This window comes from Seriola aureovittata, chromosome 22, assembly GCF_021018895.1.
Source record: "Seriola aureovittata isolate HTS-2021-v1 ecotype China chromosome 22, ASM2101889v1, whole genome shotgun sequence".
NCBI lineage: Eukaryota > Metazoa > Chordata > Actinopteri > Carangiformes > Carangidae > Seriola > Seriola aureovittata.
Window position 1 is genome coordinate 2434903 of NC_079385.1, and position 20648 is coordinate 2455550.

Here is a 20648-nt window from a genome sequence, read left to right on the forward strand (position 1 = left end):
ATGTTTTGTCATTTTGCGCGACTCACCGACACTATATTACAGGGATCGAAAAAACGGCAAAGTAGAATTTGAGAATTTATAGTAATTTGAATTTGAATTGATTTCAGTTGAGTTATGTCACTGTGTCATGTTGTATGATGCGTCCAGCAGCATCAAGGACTGGCTCGATAATATCACATATGGTAAAAGTTTTAGACGTAGCATTTAGCAACCATCTGTGAATCGAAACAGCGGCGCCACCTCTTTTTGTTTCCCATTATTTAATCAGACAAACATTTGTTGAAGCTGGGATTTAGTGTTCTACTGTATGTGAAGTCCACTGGATGATCTGTGTGGATAAAAAAATATATTCATGTAAATATTATGATGATCAGTCAGCGGTGAACAGGCAGCTCACACCGAGCTGAGCCTGGTGTTTGCTGTAATGCTTCAGCGGTAGAGTGGGCTTGCGTATGTGCTTGTGCTTTCAATCTGTGGCTGTGGCTTCATTTCTTCTACACGTTCCCGGTAGATTTATTCAATTCTCCGAGGTTTGAGATCCCACAGCTTCACCAGCGGTGTCAGCGGGTTCACAGCCCCTCACTCACTCACCATCCAGCCACAGCAATTACAGACATCTGTGTAAGAAAAAACGACAAATACACAGGGTAAACTTCAGGGCAAATCTTACCCTTACTGTGATGCCGCATGCAGATTAGGTAAATTTAAAAAGTTCAGGTTTGGGGGGAAAGAGGTGGCTAAGATGAGTCACTTGTTATTAGTGCAATTGTGAAAGTCAATGCAAAGGGGAAAGAAGAAAAGATGGACGGTGCAAATTCAGGTGGAGAGCTGAAAATGTTTGGGTCAAAAACTAAAACGTATGCCGCAGTGGAAATGTGGCGCAAACACATTCTTGTCTTTAAATACTTCCCCCTGGATCAGAATGCTGACTTCCAAACAAAAATACATAAATAAATAAATAAAAGAGTGCAGCAAAGAGGAAACTGGAATGAAGATACAGCCTCTTAAATGCAGATATGCTTTCCCTCTGTGTGTCTCAGGTTAGCAGTAACCGAGCCGCCAGGTGATTCATGTCATATCTCAATAAGATCCGAATCCCTCTGTATTTCTATTTCATGTCACATTTCCTAGTCGACAGTCACATAATGTGATAATGCGAATTCATTTTTTATTCTATTTCATAGCTGACACTCATTCTGATGATGTGCAGTTGTACAGTTCCGTGTGGAGGGGATCTTGATCAAGTGTCAGACACAAAGACATGAAAGGCTCTTGTCATGTTAATTCGTGGTCACATGAATTGACACAGGTTGTTCATTGTCGATGCATGTGAGGTGGTTCAACTTGAAAAACACAGGCTCATCTGACTCTGCTCCCTAACACTGATGATGTATCCTTCTTTAAATCCAACACAAATATCTGTATTTACAGTTGATTCATGTTTCAGACAGCTTGAGTTGTAACTGTGCAATCAGTTCGGGACTCTTTACAGACCCGCCTCCTGCTCCAGCCTTGACCGACTGCACTTCATGTAGTGGTGTGCTCGCAGCTTTCCTGCAAAATGAGAACGTTTTAGTGACATTTCAGCTTCGCTCACTTTCGGTTTGCCCTCCAGTTGAGTGCTTTTATAAACTGTTGGCTCGTTTCCTGATCATCTGATTTACGTTTGTTGACCGGTGATTTCACTGCGTTCCCAGACATCAGAGTACAACGTTATCATTACCAAAGCAACGAAAACAAATATCCTTTGAGCGTTCAATTCTCCAGCGTCTTTACTTACTGTAGAATTAGGAAAAATATTCTCTTTGTTTGCCTAATGTACAACGAGCTAATGAACCACTATTTCTCAAAATAGCCTATGCATCAGTGTTACCATGGAGCCGTCTATGAGTAATCATGGTATAGGTGGTGCTTACCTGTACACATGAACACTATAGTGTACCATCAACCCAAACCTCCCCATAATTCTCAATCCTCCGAGATGCTGCGAGTCTGTTGGCTTTTATACGGCCCTGAGGGTCAGCTGATACACATCCTCAGCTCGGTGTTTCATCAGCGGCCTTATCTAATGCAGTGTCCCAAACATATCAACCAAGGTAATGAAAAATTCATTGTGTCAGTTACTTTGTACAATTGAACACATCCATCATCTCCTGATACTTTGTAATATTGTAAATCATGTGACCGTCCCATCCGCGACCCCCCCCCCCAACCCCCCCCCCCCCCCCCCCCCCTCCGTCTGACCAGGCGGACCTCTTTGTAATGAATATTGACTCGTATTGCGTTAAATTCATTCAAGCAAATCAAGCCTTTTAAATGTATGAAGCCCGCGGTGCCCTACTCTGGTCACAGGCTCCCAAGTGTCAGCATTAAATTTCTTTCAAGGTTTTCATTTAATTTTCAAACAGTGTAGAACCTGATGTTGGGAACTCCATTACCTGCTGACTGGACTCCGGCTAAATTTAACTTCCCTCCACAGTGATAGCTCATGTGGATTTCTTTCCTCATCCCAACTATTTGATATCCTCTCTCCTTCCGGATTAACCTTTATGGCCCTAATAAATGGTCTATATTGACATCAAAGGGATGGGAAGATGGCGCTATGCCTTATGGGAAAGGGAACACGGGGCCTGCTGAAAGAGCCTGAGCCCGGCTCCCCCTTCTCACCTAACAGTAATCGTGGCTGTCCACTTCGAAATTATGCTCTTCTTTGTCTTTTTAATTAAACTCCAGTGCAGTTTGGAGGCTATTTGACCTTTGCTGCCCCCTCTTCATGGGGAGTGCCGCAGGTCATTTCCATGCATATATTAATGGCCCTTTTCCTCTTAGGCAATGATCCTTAAGGCTTTACAGATTAAGGAGAGGTTTTGGTCTCGAGTATTACCCGTTTTTAATCTGTTATGTGGGAAGTTCTTTAATAGAGAAAAAGCAAAATGTTTGAGGCTTTAGTGAAAATGGTTGAGGGGAAGTGTATTTTAAGTGATTGTGTTTTGTCTGTAGCCACGATTAACCTCCTGAAGCAGCTTTAAAATTGAGAAAAAAAACCCAAAACATTTCCCATAATTTCATGTCTGTGCCCTGAATCTGCTTGTTACAGTCTCATTAAAGGTGCACTGTGTGACGCCTATATTAAGTAAAATATTGAAATCCAAATAATGGTTTTAGTTTTCAATCAAAATGAAGTATTGTAGATGTTTTGTGAATCATATATCTGATGAACAATCCCTCAAACCTGAATGAAGATTAGCTGAAGTCCAGGTGGATTGAGGTTATGGAAAGATCGTTGTGATTCTGAAAGGTTTTTTTTATAATGTATAATTATATTATATCAAGTGACGCTGCCACTAAACAGCAGTTCAAAGTTTGATTTGCACATGCTGAGGTATGAGGTATAGTGTACAGTAAGCAAAGCAGACAAATGAGGGTCGGACTCTGGATCAGGATCAGGATCAGCCTCTGCAAAACTCAATGAATTTTTTTTTTTATTCTGTTTTGCGTATTTGCCTTACGTTGAATAACATTAAATAATATTAAATAATATGAAATATTACAATTTTTCCCGCCACAGAAAGAGAATGAGTGAGTTTATAAGTTCAGAGATGGAGGTAATGGGATAAATGTGTGCACAGTTTGCAACGACACCAGGAATGTTGAGAGATTACTGCAGTAGCACCGGTGCTTTGGATGATTATAAAGATTGATTGAGGTTGATTATAAAGCAGGTCTAGGTTCTATATTAATACTGTGAAAGTATCAAAGCCTCAGTCCACAGAGAAATGCACACAGCCTGTATTCAGAAACTGAGCCTTAAAACCAGCCGTCAGGACTTCTGTGACTTTGTGATGTCACAACAAAGAAGTCAGCGCTCTTAAGCAATATGGCCCAAGCTCCGCCCACCTGGACCCACCACCCAGCCTTGCAGGATTTGGTTTCTCTGAGTGTTTACCTGAAATCTGCTATATTTTTATTGGATCACTCAGAAAACAGTCAGCCAATCAGAAGAGAGACTCAGAGCCTCCTCTCTTCTGATTGGCTCCCCGACTTGTTGTTACTAGAACTCCAGAGAGAAGCCTGAGAGAGGAGATATAAAACTACATTGAGATGGTTTTTGGTTCTTAAAACCACAAATATATCTTCTTATGGATCAACACTTCAAATAAAGCTACATATTGAATAAAGATATAGGACCTTTAAGGAAAGTCACAAAAGGACATAGGTGCCATTAGCTGCCAGAGGGCTGTGTGCACGTGATCTGATCATGTAGAAGAAAATGAAGGAATTGTTAGTTTTAGTTGTATCACAGCTGAACCCTGCAGCAGCAGCAGCAGCAGCAGCAGCAGCAGCGTCAGCCCCTGTGATCTGTGATCTGTTGTCATGTTTAATGCTGTGTGTGGGTAAAGGGCTCTCTGCAGTTACTGCCCCATGCCTCGCCTGGAACACACCACTGGCTGCAGCGCCACCACATATTTGGCTGCCACCTCTCCTCTGCAGGCATGTGAGCGCATGATAACGGCCCTGTTGTTTGACACACAGTGATCTGCAGCACCCCCCCACCCCACCCCTCCCTGCTCTCTCCTCAGCCCCCACAGGCTTTGGCACACATCCTTTTTGTTTTGTTTCGGGGGGCTATGTGTTTGGGAATCATCCACAGTTTTCAGCCCGTATACAATCGCACACTCATAGTCAGTCCAAAAAAAAAAAATAAATTAAATAAATCCTCCTCACCTCTGGAAAGTTGAGTGTGGTGGAGGGCAAGGTGGAACCTGTCTGATGCCTGGGAGGAAGACAGCCCTCTCCCCTGTGAACCCACACTTCTCTCTCTTTTTAACCATTGATGCTAAATAGCTCCAAGTGACAAAAGCAGGTGTGTTCCGGCAGGCGGGATGCATGCATGATTAATGCAGCCTGGCGGAGCAGATGAAGACAGACAAGGGTCTGGCTTTGTGCCTGCCAGTGAGCGGGTGGAGAGAGAGGATGGTGCAGAGGAGCGAGAGGAACAGAGAGGTGGAGGACAAAGAGAAAAGAGCACCTGTTAGTTAAACACTCCCGTTTTAGAAAGACCTTTGACCTCTGTGTGTGTGTGTGTGTGTGTAAACTTAGTGAAGATCCAAGCAGATGTAGCTGTAGGGCTGAGAGCAGCTCAGAGACCGGGGCTCTGGTCTGGGATCAGCTGAGGCCGATGAGGCTCAGAGCGAGGAGCAGATTCAGAGAAGCAGTGACTGTGACCTGAGAACTCCATCCACTCTGCTCGCGGCTCAGCCTCCTCACACTCGCTGCGAGTGCTCCAGCGATGAGGCCTCAACAGGACCGGGATTAGTTTGAACTCTGAACAATGTTCAGAGGCTTAGAAAAAGAGAGCGCATGTCAATTTGCAGCAGTGAATCCTCGCCTGCAGCATTGTGGGTGAATCTGCAACTGCTGTTTATGTGTGGAATCGGGCTAAAAGTGTCACCGTCAACACTGTCGACGCTGAAATGTCACAACAAAGCAAAACTGAACATTCCCTGCATCACGCAGCAGCTTGAGTTCATCGGCTCTTGACAAATCCTTTTTTTTTTTTTTAAACTGTAAAACTTGAATATGAAATTAAAAACAGGAGCAGAGAAACAGAGATATCACCTGGGAACATGTGACATCGCTAAAAAGTTACGTAACGGGTCAAGAAACAGGACGGACGATCAGATCCGTCAGTTTACACGACGACTTCCTGCCTCTTCTTTGACCTACTGTCCTCTTCTGTACGAGGTTCACATCAGACGCTGGGGACGCTGTCCGGCGTAGCGGTCGTCCCGCAGCCTCCCTCTGTCAGAGGTGGCGTCTCACATTAGGGAGGTCGCCTCATACTGTTAATGGAAGTGAGGGAGATGGAGTCAAGCTCTATTATGGAAGCATGAAAGCAGCACGTCTGCATGTGTTACACTGAATCTGAGCTGCAGTCAGTCAGCTCAGCTGACAGGTGGTGGTGGTGCGTGTGTGTGTGTGTGTGTGTGTGTGTGTGTGTGTGGAACTGGTGGTGTGTGTGCATGTGGTGGGCTTCAGCCAGGCCTTCTGTGCCACCCCTGGTTAATGAGGCCTTTATGGAGATGAAGTGGGGGTGCAGGAGAGCAGGATGTGGAGACTGGAGCTGGCTGCAGCTGTTAGAACAGTGAGGGGTGGAGTGGGGCAGTGCTGTGGAAAACAGGATTTCAAAATGCTGATTGGTTGGTGTCAGCCCCACTTACAGGCGTTATTTGGATGGTATAGGCAGAGCTGTGAGGCCTGCGCTGAACCCCTGAGCGACTTCTCAATTAGTGGGCGGCCTAGCGGAACTGCCAGACACTATTGTGCGCCCCAACACCCCCCCCCCCCCCCCCCCCTTCCCCTCATCCAGCCCTGATCCAGAGGCTGCCTCCCAGGCTCCACGGCAGCCAGATCTCTCCAGTGATCAACGTCGGTTAAGTTATTCAAGTTACTGAAAAGCACTTTGCAGTCTCTTGTTTTTATAGCGCAGAAGCTTTGGGAACGTAACACGACGGTTTAGATGTTGTCCGCTCCTTCATGATAACCACAGCGCTCAGAATGGAAGCGTTTGATGCTCTGCGATGGGTCAAACCTGAATCTCTGTGATAACACACACACCGCAGTGAGGGAGGAAAAGAGCCCGGCTTGTGTAACCAAGCTGAGCCGGTCGTAGTTGCTGCGCTGTGCTTGTGTAAAAATGAGATGTAAATGCGGCAATTTTAACAGCCTGATTTATTCATTGGGAAGCCAAAAGAAAGAGAAGAATGCTAATTCCACACACTCCTTTGCCCTTGGCCAGGGCACATCGACAAACAAGTCACTCAGCAAAGGAATTAACAACTTCATTAAGTTACCTGACAGCGCTGGCACATCCTGCCCTGCATCACTTTGTCACTTTGGCGGCTGATGCAAGAGCTATCTGCCGCTACAGAAGGTGCAGGAGATACATTCTCATCCTCTTAATATAACCCAAGAACCGTGTTTGTTTAAAAGTGTTTTAAAGACGTTGTCTCGCGATGTTTGTCCGAGTGACGACCACGCAGGAAATCAGTGGCCAAATCCATACAAAGATTCATTATGGAGAAAACACTTGATTGGTTTTGGGGGTATAAAAAAAAATAAAAAATCAATGTGTCGCTGAGGTCACGTCTGTCTCTTGTATATCTGTTAATATCTGAGCACATGGCAGTGAGAGACTGGAGAACGCAGCAGTGACTGCACAGAAGCTGCTGCTGATGCATTGATTGCACCTTCCGCTAGTTTTCCATATGCTTTTAATCTGCGAAATGCTAAAGAGGCAATCAAAAGCCGCGCTGTCAAAGCAGTGTCCAGGTGATTTCTCAGCCACCTACACTGCATTAAGGAAGTCTGATCAACGGGTGGGAGAGCCGGGTCCTTCTGCTACTCACAAGGCAGAGGTGGTGGGCTGCAGAAATCATCCTGCCAGCTGGCTCCGCAGCACATCACGCAGGCCCAAAATAACAACCCGGCTTTATTCTCTCGGCGGAGCGAGGATCTGACGTGATGCTGCGCATTTTTTTCTCTAAACTGATCATCATTTATGTGTGGCTGTTTCTGTTTGATTTCTTGGATTCAGAAGCCCCTTTAAAAGATGAAGAATACCATTAAAGCGTGTGGGGAAAAAAAAAATAGATAACAAGGTAGATAATTAGAGTAAGTATATTAAGAAAACCCATCACCACTGAACACTTGAAAAGCTGACGGGAAGCCCAAAGAAATGTTGCGTAAAACTTTATTTGGATTGTCAACCAACAGAGAGTTTTAGAGTGGTTTCCTAATTGTTGGTTGAATTATGTTCAACACAGATTAATGAAATGTTTTGAACATTTTATTTATGGTGGTTTTTTACAAAGTTAATATGTTCAGACAAAGCATACTCAAATAATAGAGACGGATTCAGGAAAATAATCAAGTAAATGAATAAATCTCAGATATGAAAATAACAAAGTGGAATCAAATATTGATCAGCCTATAAAAACTCAATGGGTGTCAATGTGTAATAGTAACTTTATACTTAAGTCTGTGCAACTGCATCTATCATAATTAAATAATAAATCATTTCTAATGTTTTGTTAGATGCATTTTGCAAATTAATCCACAGCAATTTTTGCTAATTCATTAACAGCGAACATCCTGTGGTTCTCGGATTCAAGGCTTTGACGCTTTTCTCTGTTTTATATCATAAGAAACGAACTGAATGTGTTCGGGTTTCGGACGGTTGGTCTGTTTGAAAGCATCACCTTGGCTTCGCGGGAACTTGTGATGAGTGTTTACACAGTTTGAGTTTTCTGACACAACAATTCAACAAATCACAGATTAATTTGAAAAACTCATCAGAGATCAACAGTCCAGGTTTTTTTTTAATTATTATTATTTATTAAGTTTTTTGGTATTTGAAGTTCTTTTTAGAATCAGAAACAAAAAACCAAAAAAAGGAAGTGTAATTTGAGTTTTATTCTCTCAATCCAAAGGCAAAAAATACTGTAAGACATTATTTATTCCTATAGTCCAACGTAGCAGACGGAAACTTAAAGTTAGACTTGTGAGAAAGATGAAGTGTGGATGTGTGAGTTGTAAGGTTGGTTCCTTTGTGCGAGTGATTATCTGAAAGAAAGAAAGAAAGGGAAAGTGGCTGACAGTATTTAAATGCTGCATATTTTTGTTTCCGCTTCCAGACACTGTGGGGGGGGGGGGTCGGGGGTCACAATTTCTGATGACCTGTGTCAGAAATTATTATTTGCATTGTGCTGTGCCTCAGTTGACCTGTACTTAAAAAAAAAGAAAAAGGCTTCACCCAGTAATCATCAGGTACTTGGATTTTAACTCACCTTTGTAACGACTGAATGACACTAATATACATGAGGGGTCAGCAGGAGCACATGAATGAATTGGGACCCAACTGCACCTGGAGGCTGAAGCAAAATATGCTTCATCTAAATATCGCCAGACCCTTTATCTTTCTTTCACCCATTTCAAAAAATGAATAATAATAATAATAACATTATAATAATAAACTTTATTTGTATGGAACAAGAAATGCAGCACAAAGTGTGGGGGGGGGGGGGGGGGGGCACCTGGTAGAGCGCATACCACCTAGATTCAGTCCTAACTGCAGCGGCCCAGGTTCGAATCCGGCCTGGGCCCTTTGCTGGATGTCATCCTCTTTCTCCCCAACTTTCCTGTCTCTCTCTCTCTCTCACTGTCCCTTCAAAATAAATGCAAAAAAATAATAAACAAAAAAGTAACTAACTAATAATGCTAATTGTTACAACCACTTGTACAAAGTAACATCCAAGGAACTGACGTGATGTGAAACCCTACGTCAGATCTTTAGGGGTGGTTGTGATAAATGGCTGCCATGTAAACTTGGTGGCACTGTTATCTGCCTCCGACCAGAACAGCTTCCACGTTCAGATAGATAACGTAACAGTTGTTTTCCTGTTTTGTTTTCTTGCAGTTTTTTATTTTCTGGTTTAGAAAAATAAAAGAGAACAAGTTTTGTTTCAATTTAAAATCAAATAACCATCTTTTTAATTTTTGTTTTCTTCAAATATCAAAAAAGTACACGGACCATCGAGAACGATAAATTATGAAAGATTATATGTTTATAAATGCAGGACATATCATTAATTCAGTCACTGAGTTGGAGCTGGATACAGGCTGCTGTCTCTCTCTCTCTCTCTCTCTCTCTCTCTCTCTCTTAACACACTTGGTTATGTAAAAACTGAGGAAATGAATCAACAGACTGCTGAAGTGTTCCTGAGAATGAGAGACGGTAGTTCCCACCAATTCCCTTGAACGACAGAACGAGCCGCGGGATTTATCAAAGAATAACCGTCGGGAGAAAGTGTTGACCTTTTTTGATGGCGGACGGGTTTAGGTGTTTTCCTCTGATGTGTTGCAGATAGAATAACAGGAGAACGGGATGAATGTGAAGAGATGCTGCCGCTGACAGCTTGTGACAGTTGGCTTGGAGGCAGCGGCGGGAATATTTATAATATTCCCGTCCATGTCAGTGTTTCAACAACGTGTCAATCAAGCGGATTTCACCTGATGGGCCGTGTGTCATGCCGGCATCCTCCTCGCGCTGATTTGGAGGTGTAATAACACGGTTCGGGGTTCGGGTGTTTAGGAGAGGGATTGTCAGCTGCGCTGCATTTCTTTTTTTTCCTGTCAAAGGAAAACACAATTTAATTTGAATTGATTTGACCATCACAAACCACAGCAGGAAGTTGCTGTGCGTGTTTGGTTTTTTTTTTTTTTTTTTGCATGTTTTTCCACTAAAGTGTGATGTTTGTGAACACATCACTCATTTCTCAATTCTCAGTCATTTGTCATATTTTTCTGTCTCTCTTAAAGGTTGTAATAAGACAAAGAAATGTGTGTGTGTGTGTGTGTGTGTGTGTGCACCTCTGCAGCTTCCACCTCAGCTTGCAGTTTAATGAGATGGCACATAGATGTTAAAAGCTCTGAAAGCACACTATAATTGTTATGTTGTGCTTGGGAAAGCTTGGCTGCCATTAACCTCCCAACACCACAATTCTCTTCACACATCCAGCAATTACCTCACCAATAATGCCCACGCTCGCAAATGCGTGTGTTCTGAAGTTCTGTAATTAAATTGGGCTTTTCACATGTAATCTGAAAATGCTAAAGGGTCAAACCGGGTGCCGGTAATCGCGAGTGATTGAGTCTGAAGGAGGGTCACACGTACTGGAGGGTCTGTTTCCATCCAGCACTTAATTGTCCTGATGAGAGGGGTCACGTTTCCTTAAGGAGAGGTTAAGAGCGGGGCGACTTTGTTTTGCCTCCCAAAAGCACAGAAGGAATGTCATTTGATGGGAAAAAATGATGGGCCTTCAATAACAATATCATTTAGCCTGCATTTGAAGTACAACCTTTATGATTTGGGGAGAAAGCTATTAACCAAAGCTCAGCGGTCTTTTGTCATTTCCAATATCTAAGTGAAGAGGCTCCGCCATTTATGAATAACTGAAGCCCTCTCAAGGCGATAACCACGGTTGAATAATCCCCAAAAATATGCAAACGTCTGCATGTTTGGATTAAAAATAATTAAGGTTTTGTTACTGAAATCTAAATCTAAAAATCGAATTACTATCAAGTTTCTTTTGTCTGTCTTTCAGTTCTTAGATGGAAAAATCATGGTAAATGCAACTGCAAATGAGGGAAATGTCAATTCGCGTTCGTATTATTTCAAACTGATAAAAGTTCTCGTTCATTTAAAGTGGACAAAGTGACATGCCTGTACTAAACACAGCATCCTGATATATTTAATATAATACAATATAACATATGAAGCACCATTGAAAATAGACCTCACCAAATTTTCACATTTTTGCGTAACATTTGCTATAAGCTGTTTTAAGAAATGACTGAGCCTTTAAAGGTCCGTATTTTACACTTTTCCAGTGTTAATTTGAAGAGTTGATCCGTAAGAAGATATATTTTGTTGTTTTAAGAACCAAAAATCATCTCAGTGTAGTTTTACATCTTCTCTCTCAGCCAGTCAGAAGAGAGGCTCTGATCCTCGGTGACTGCTTTGTTGTGACATCACAAAGTTACAGAAGTCCTGACGGCACATTTCAAGACTTAGTTTCTGAATACAGGCTGTGTGCATTTCTCTGCGGACTGAGCGCTCTGATACTTTCACAGTATTAATATAGAAGCTAGACCTGTTTTGTAATCCAACAACACATGGACATCTACTTTTATACTATATGAGACCTTTAAAAAATGAAACTATGTGTGTGTGTGCAGGGAAGGGAAGTCAGAAGTGAATTAAAATGTTGTTGGTTTTTGTCTTTTCATTGGATTTGTTGTCTATAGAATAATCCTTCCATCCATCCATTAGCCATACTGCTTATCTTTTGAGGGTCACTGGATAAAGAATAATGCCTCCTCTAATGTTTTATGTTCTTAAAGCTGCCATATACTGCACTGCTTTTATTTCACCTGCATAATTCTTTCTTGTTTCAAAATACACATGTATATATACTTAGTATATATACTTAATCTCTAAAGGATCTCTTCTTTTGTCTCACTGTCCTGGAATAACAAAGCCACCATTTTGTCTCCGTGCGGGACACAACACTGGTACTTTCACTTTAACTGAAATGCCTCAGTTCAGTCGCCTGGACACATTATTTTTTTGGACCGTCCCCTCCAGTTGAGATTAGCTAAATTAGCTGTGAAGAGCAATGACTCGTGGGACTGTGCATGTTTGGTGCAGATAATTGCAGGGCTAGTGTGCTACAGCCTGGCACCCAGCTTGGGATTGCAGGTGGGTTGGCGTGGGGAAGTGCCTATCGAACTGCACATCTGGCCCCTGCGGGGGTCAAAATCTTTCATTACACCCTTTCCAAAATGGACCCAAACACAGCACTGCCAAATAAACTGTGCTGAAAGCCTTTTTCCTGGTGACTTTGTTTTGAATACACAAAGAGTTGTTTCTCATTTAAGGACAGAAAACTTGTACTTGTGTAAATTTTGACCATGAATTATGAGATGCTTGGGAGCGGAGGTGAAAGGTTAAAGATAAGGGATAATCTCTTAATGGGTTAGGGTGGGATTTGCGTAAATTTCAAAAAGATTCGTCGATGCACTCACTTTGGATAAAGCTAATGTTTGATTATAGTAACACAGGACATGGCTGCCACCAGTAGCTTATCTCCTCTCCTCACTGTGCCAGAGATGCGTGATGTGTAATGTTTTTCAACCTTTTTCAAGGAGGTTTCTATAGGAGCTAATTAGGCAGCTCTCTACGGCTGCACTTCAGCTTGACAGTTCAGGGGAATGTTCCCGGGTATGGTCGGCAGTCTCTCAAAAAGCAGGCCATAATTCATCATTAGGATATCAGAGTCCAGGTGCAGATGAGAACTGATAGAGCCGGCAGCCAGGCAAGTCGGGGCACTCAAGGAGGAAAATCTTATCCCAGGGACAATTCCCAGGTCATGCCCGCGGTAATTGAAATAATTTTGCCCCTAGAGTTGTTTAATCACTGACAATCACACATGCAGGGAGGACTAAATTGAGCAACGCATGAGTCTGATTACATCTGCCACCCTTAACTGTCTCCTCTCTCTCCTCCCCCCCCACCCCCACCGACCACCACAGTTCCCATCAGCACCTCGGATTTCTGCAGCCCCACCTTTCAGTTCGTGTTCTCCTGCTCTCGTCAGGATTTTCCTGTAACGAAGCATCGACGGGGCAAATCAAATCAATTATTTCTTGCCTCTCTCTCTCTCGCCCCCCTTTTGTGGACAGACTGTTGAAACTTTAGCTCCTCCTCTCGCTGTGATTAAATTCCAAGCGGGGGGACGCCGGCGTAGCTCCAGCCAGTGTGGATCATCAAATGGACAAAGCACAATCCCATTAAAAAAAAAAAAAAAAAAAAAAGCCTACGTTGAGATGCAGCAAATCATTTGTCCGTTATTAACCCTGAGCCTGTAATTATGCAGATTGCCATAGATTTTCCCTGGGTGCCTGGAAGTGAGATCCAGGTGTTGTTCTCAGCGTGGCAGGCAGATGAGGGAACGGCCGTGCATTACTGAACTTGCCACATTCATCATGTTGACTGATGGCACAGGGAGTCGGTCCCCAGGTCCCGGTGGTTAATGTAGTGGGTAATTAACTGTCATTTGCCTAGTAATAGGCCGATGATCAATGGTTTATGAGGAAACAAATTCTAATCCAGCGGCTGATAAATGCACGCCAAGGCTGGAGCAATTGAAGTGGTGGGAGAGATGGAGGAGATGGGGGGGGGGGGGGGGGAGGGGAAGAGGAGGGGAGGGGAGAGCGAAGCGCTGCTGTAAATAGGTTCACACTGGTTTCAAAGTTTGACCAAAGTTTGTTCAATAGGCAGGTTTGACGATTTAGTTTCAAAAAGGGTCAGTTCACACCAATTACAGGAAAAAAAAAAAAAAAAGAAAGATATTTTCTCTCTTTCCATCCAGTGGTGTCTATCCATGCAGGTAGTTTAGGTTTTATCTCCACGATTCCAGCTTCCATCTCAATACAATGCAGCTATTTAGTTTAGTTTATGGTGCTTGCAGGATTGAAAATCGTGTCCCCCCCCGTCACACCGAATAACCCGCAGAGCACACTGAACAACTTTCATTGGGATTATTTCTTTGTTCCCATGAAAACACGCTAATGATTTTTGCACCCGGGTCTTTTTCAGTAACATTCGCTTCAGGTTTGAGTTTTGCTTCGTGGAGTCCTTTGATAATGTCGTCAGGCACAGTAACAACGCGTCACCTCCTCTTAAGTGTGTCGGCTTCAGTGGTAAAACTGCAAACTGCGTTTTTCACACTCATACGTCGTAATTTAGAAAGGTTTTAACGCAGTTTGCAGAGTTGTAAAGTTTGTGTTTGTGTTTGACAGAGTCGGTTTGAATGTGGGATATCTTTCCCGTGGAATGATGAATGAACTGGATTCGACCCCAGCAGCAGTTTGAGTTTCCCGTGAACCTTCTTCCTGTGTTTTACTTCCCTGCTCCAGCCGGACGATCTGACCAATCAGAAGGGGTGAACGCCGTCACGTGGTTTTGTAATGATGCACTTTTTGGTTCACTTGAAATATTTCTCTGCGTGAAAGTGAAGCGAAACCAACAAGTTTACGAACTCGTCAGCTGAATCGCACGTCATTGGTGTGTTTTTCTATCAGGTGTCAAAGAGCAGATGTCTGTTTTACTTTCAGCTTTTCTTTGAGCTCTGATCGGTCCGATTGTGATTCAGCGCTGACGGCGTCTTTAAAGCCGCTGGAGTTTCAGTTGCTGTATTTTGTCAGACATGTGAAATATCGACATAAAATAAAATAGCATATATAAATATGTATATATATTCTGAGAGGAGGCTCTGGAAAAATTATTCCACTATCAGACGCGTTTGCCTTGTGCTGTATCTGCGGCTCCATGTATAAAGTCAAGGATAATTCACTTTATTCCCTACACCCCAGTAATCACCAGGGTGGGGGCGATGGGGGTAGGGGGGGTGGGGGTGGGGGGGTCATTGTATTTTTGAATTAGCTTGACAAAGATGAGAAAAAGCTTTGGCATGACACCACTGCATCGGAGGGTGGGGGTGGTGGGGGGTGGGATGCTTGGGTTTGGGGGGGGGGGGGGGGGGGGCACTGCACACTCAGACTGGGTTTTGGGGTCCACTGGGCTAAAGCCTTGTGGAATAATTTAATTGGTGTCTGTTTTCCTCTCATCAGATAGGTACCACTGAGCTGTACCAGGCTGTAATGCTCAGTCAATGCCTTTTGACTGAGACAAGGTATCGGGCAGCCACTGCCTCTATTCTCTTTCAAATTCAGATTTGAGCAAAGCATGAATTTAAATTTCATGTTGTATCTTCAGCCTCTTTAAATATACATGCTGTCTTGTCAGCGATGGATATGAAGTGTATGTCAAGCCCGCTATTCTACATATGTTATTCTGTTTTGGGGTTTTTTCCAGCAGACCCACAGTTTTAGCTTCCTGCTGGATGTGGCAGACAGCTGCTCCTGTGTCAGCCACAGAGAGACGCGTTGGAAGTTTATATATTTATCACAAATTATTATCCAGGGCTAAAAGCATGGAGTGCCGTGCCCCGGGTTCTTCCACACAAGGCCTCTAAAACCATCATCCTTGAATGGGGCTTTTGCCTGTGCCTTTGAATTCATTACAACCAAACCGTGCTTAATTTTCCTCCTCCCTTGAGAGCCATTAGCGTCTGTAGCATCAAACCGGCGGAACGATGAAAGACGAGTGGCAGGTACGCTCCATCTATCTTCCCTTCCCCACAGGGTGAGCAGGGGCTTCCTGCGTGCAGTCGGTTTGAAGAGCGTTCGCCACACAAGAGCCCAGCAAGCCGGGGGACCGGCTGGGTGCAGACGCGGGGTTGGGTAAACCTCCGAAGACCGTTATCAGCACTTCCTTTCAGCGCAGCTTGTCAGAGACACTAGAAAAATTGTTTGATTTTGAGGAGGCGATGTAAGTATTCCCATAAGTCAGCGCAGGTTAGGAGGTTTAATCATTTAAAGCAGTGGTTAAAGTAGCACAGGAAGGTACGGGATGAATTATGCAGCAAAACAAGTGGATGAGAAGCAGACAGAAGTTTGGAAGTTCTGTTTTTTTTTTTCTTCAGTTTTATCTTATTGACTGGGCCTTTCACATGGATTCCCTTTCCTTAGAAATGCGTGCACTGGCTGTACACACACACACACACACACACACATATATATTTATATAAATCTTCCCTCATGAAGGTTATAATGTACAGCTTATATTGAAATTTTTTGAGAGGTGTATGATAATTAGTTTGTGGTGCTGTTGAACTGTTCTGCATTATACAAAGAGGTGTGTCTGATATTTAAACCCTCACTGATATAAATGTGGTGGATAAAACACCTGCCTGTTTAATGCAGTAAAGTTCAACAGCACCACAAATTACAGTCTCCAAAGTGACCATAAAGTTGAACATGTATATTCAGTCGTTTATTTATTTGTTCAATAGTAGTTTAACATAGTTCCAATACAAAAAGCTTGAAATAAGATTAAAATAGTTATTTTTAATTATCATAAAACTACAATTACAGATATGAAAGTGGAGTAAAGTTCGGCATTGAAATGCATTGTGATGCGCAGTCTGAGAGGAGACGACGACAACACAAAACAAGCAGACGACACACTTCATATCATACATTTAGTTACAGTCTAAACACGTCACGTTCCTACGGCGACGACCTCTGTCAGAAATCCTGTTGAGCTGCTGTGCTGACTTCCATAGCTTTCACTGAGACTCACACTCTGAACGCAGAGGCGCTGTTACAGGCAAACATATGCTGACAGTGGATAAACCTGTTGTCACAGCTGTGCTAACCGTGGCATTTTTCCTTAATGACTTCAAATTGTCGCCATGATGATAAACCGTACGATGTTGGAGTGATGTCTTCTTCCTCTCACGTTGTCATTAATGTGCTGAGTTGTCCACGTGGCCCAGCTTCTTCCTGATCGTCACGTGGGCCTGAACAGCAGAGCGTAGGAGAGCATGTAAATGGAATGGCGGGAACACACTGTGTTGCTCTCTCTACATAGAGTTTGCAGGTAGCTGGAGTGTTGGATTTCATTTCTGATTTCTTTTTGACACAAAACGTCACTAAACGGTTCAAAAATCTGTTTCTATTTTTTCATGTCTGTGTCATATTCAGATTCAGCCTCAACATAGAAACTATAGTGGAAGGTGTCAGTTTTATGTGATGTTGCTCATATGATGTCACTATGACATCAACGGGTCTTTCCTCTGCCTGTTTTCGCCGGGAGACGCGTCACATGTGAAAAAATAAGTGAAATTTGCATTTATTTCCACTGTTCTGCGTCCACGTTAGCCATGAGTTCCTAAGTTTGGACTCTCGAGGGTTGGCGGCAGTGTTGGTCACACAGAGGTGTCGACTGGGAGAACTGGGGACACAGTCAAACAAAGGACCTGGGGCTGGTTGCACAAAACACCTTAGGTTAAGATTTTCCTTAAAGTCTGAGTTAAGAGCGTTCTGTGCAATTGTTTTTATTTTAAGGAAACCTTAAGTCTTTTTTTTTTTTTTAAATGTTCACTTAACTATTTAAGGTTTTCTCCTCATCTTGGTCTTATACTTAAGGAATCACTTAAAGTCAGTTAAACTGTTGCACAAAAGACCTTAGCGACCTTAACTAAGGAAACCTTTTAAGAGATTCTGTGCGACGCCCTTAAGTAACTCCCTCAGGTCAGGAGAAATTAAACCTTCAGTGTAATACTTAAGTAGAAAACTTCTTTTCTACTTTAACTTTTGTGCAACCGGCCCCAGGAATCTTAGTATATGAACTTGCATCTCCTGTTTCTGTTTGTAAAAATCAAACGAACCTACAACCATTTAACTGACGGCTCATGAGAACGATCCAGTCAGTCCCACCGTCGCTTCTTCAACAGTGTAGATTTGACGCGGGGAACAAACTCACACCAGAAACTCTGAATGTCTGAACAGCTGAAGGTCATAAGAAGAAGCAGGTCACTGGTTTTTAAGGTCCTGTAGTGGAGAAGGACTAACACACTGCTACTGAAGTCACCGCTGTAGAGGAAGTGGATTTTACAGGAACAAAATACCTCATAACTTAAAGAGTTGTGACCTTGACTTCTGTCCATGTATTACTTGTATATTTTTAATTGATATTATGTTTTGCTGCTGGTGGAACTGGTTAGATAGATGTCAGTATGGCTTCCAAAAACTGTCTGGCTGTATATAATGTAAAGAAAAAGATACCAGTGCGAAACACACCATATGTGAGATGTTCAGAGGCTTATTTACGGATTCAAGAGCTCACCGAACGGGAGACACACACTAAGACACACGAAAACGCTTGGGTGTTCACATATACGAAGACTTTTCGCCCGGAATGCTTTCGGAGCAGAGTGGTGTGACAGTCCCTTCTCCGCGGCGCAGGCCGGCTTAAATTTGCAAGAGATGAGAGAGAAGAGCACGGACGGACACGACGAACAGTGAAACAGAACACCGTTTTGATTCGAGCTGACAGGCAGAAAGCTTAAAACGTTTGCTTTTTTACACAAATGCCCTCCATCATTTATAAGCCGGAGCCTTGAGTGTATGCTATCTGAGAATGATTCAGGTTACTGGAAGACAAGGACGCTCGCCCCCCTGCTCAGCGAGAGGTGGCTGCATTATGACTCTTTGTGTCGTAAGCTGCCATATAAAGTGCTGCTGTTACGCTCACACGCTGAAGCTCATTATCTCACACTAAATCTATCATTTCTTGTTCTTTTTATAAGAGACTTTTTTCTCCTTTTTTTTTATTTATTTATTTTTTTTTTTTTTAGATCAATTACTCGGCTTTGTAAGGAGAGAAATCATCATTTCATCTTTTTCATGTGAAGCGCTTCCGGCAACGCACGTTTGTGCAGAAAAAGAGAAAGGACAAGCAGCACCACAAATGTATCTAAATTTAAAATTGCTCAAAGGAAAAGGCATAATTCTTTTAATTAAGTCAGCGCTAATCCATTGAATCGGCCTTCTGTGTTTACACCCACCTACCATGTTACAAGAGATATCCTTCATTGTCTCGCGGTGTGTTGACAGTGGTCCTTAATTCTGTAGGTATTTATGAGGGCACAATCTATCTGCTTCCTTTGCCTCTGGGAAACATACTTTCTGAAGGTTAATAAACAACCCTGCATATCCCAAGCCCTGAGATCATTTATCAGATTGCGATCTCTTACAGACTCTGAGAGTGGCATGCCGTTTTATCATTTTAACAACGACGGCTAAAAGTGCCTCAAGAAGTCCGCCTAATAGGTTATTTTGTTATATGATTTCGTTATCAGATTTTTTTTTTTTTTTTTTTTTCCCCTCATTGCTGGCCTGGTCTAGGTCGCTGTGTAGTAACAGACCTGAATCCCTAATGAATACTCACATTAATGTCCCCGGAGCAGGCGAAGAAATAATAGGGTCCTCCCAGGGCAGCAGTGCTGGCCATGTCGCATCTATTTCTATGGCACAAGCTGTGGCCCTGCTATTTTTTACTGTGGCTGCTGCAGCCCGGACTCTCTCCTGCCTATTTCTGTAACTGATTAAGAGCCACTCTCTCTCTCTCTCTCTCTCTCTCTCTCTCTCTCCGTCTCAGCAGTGCATGTTAGTTTGTTTATCACAATCTCTTTGACAGCTGTCACTCTCGTGCTCAGAGAAGGAGCAGCAGAAGCAGTCGTACTCCTGCTGTTCTGTCTGGTGTGTATCCGGGGAATTATGGGATGTAAAGGTGGGGACATAGTGGTGGGTGGAGTCGGATTTCTTCAAGATTCTTCAAATGTGCTGTGTTTATGTTCACAAAGTCTGGACTATATATTAATAATAATAATAAATGCATTCCATCCACTAGGATATGTGTTCTTGGAAAATAATAATAATAATAATAATAATAAATAAAGCACTTTTCCAAACCCACGTTACAAAGTGCATTAAAACATGCAGGACATAATTAAAACAAGCAATCAATTTTAGTGCAAATAGACCAAAGGCAGTGTCACCAGAGAGAGGGTGATCAGTAAAAATCAATACAACCAAAAAGAATTCAAATGAAGTCAAATGAAATAAAATCAGGCAAAGCTCTACGATAACAGTACGTTTTAAGAAGAGAAGAGAAACATTTAGGATAAAAGAGTCTGACCTGAAAAAGTGACATCTTGTCATTTTTATTGCTTTTATTAAAAATTAATGGACTGAAAAATCTCCTAATGTGTTTTAGTTTGAGGCTTTCTTCAGAGTAGATATTAGAGCTGCACAATTAATCAAAATATAATCAAAATCACAAAATGGCCAAGAGCAATATCCAAGTCTCTGAGCTGCAATTTTTTTTTTTGATAAAAGGTAAAATGTGTCACAACATTGTTGTGCATTGTTTGCACCATAAGCGTTGTGGTGCTGCAGAGACGCCCCGGCCTACAAATCATATTCTCCAGATGTAAAGGAACATGCTTGTTTGGTACAAGAACAAAAATCACATCATCATTTTTTTTTTTTTTTTCAGTGAGAACGAAATAAAAAAAAAAGACCATTCCAACTGAAATTGCATTTTTTTTTTTTGC

General features: G+C 42.6%; 1 protein-coding gene across 3 annotated transcripts in view; it reads left to right on the forward strand.

The window, feature by feature from the left end:
- lmo3 (LIM domain only 3) overlaps positions 1-20648 on the forward strand; it is a 50608-nt gene that overhangs the window by 18853 nt on the left and 11107 nt on the right. The gene's annotated exons all lie outside the window — the stretch shown is intronic.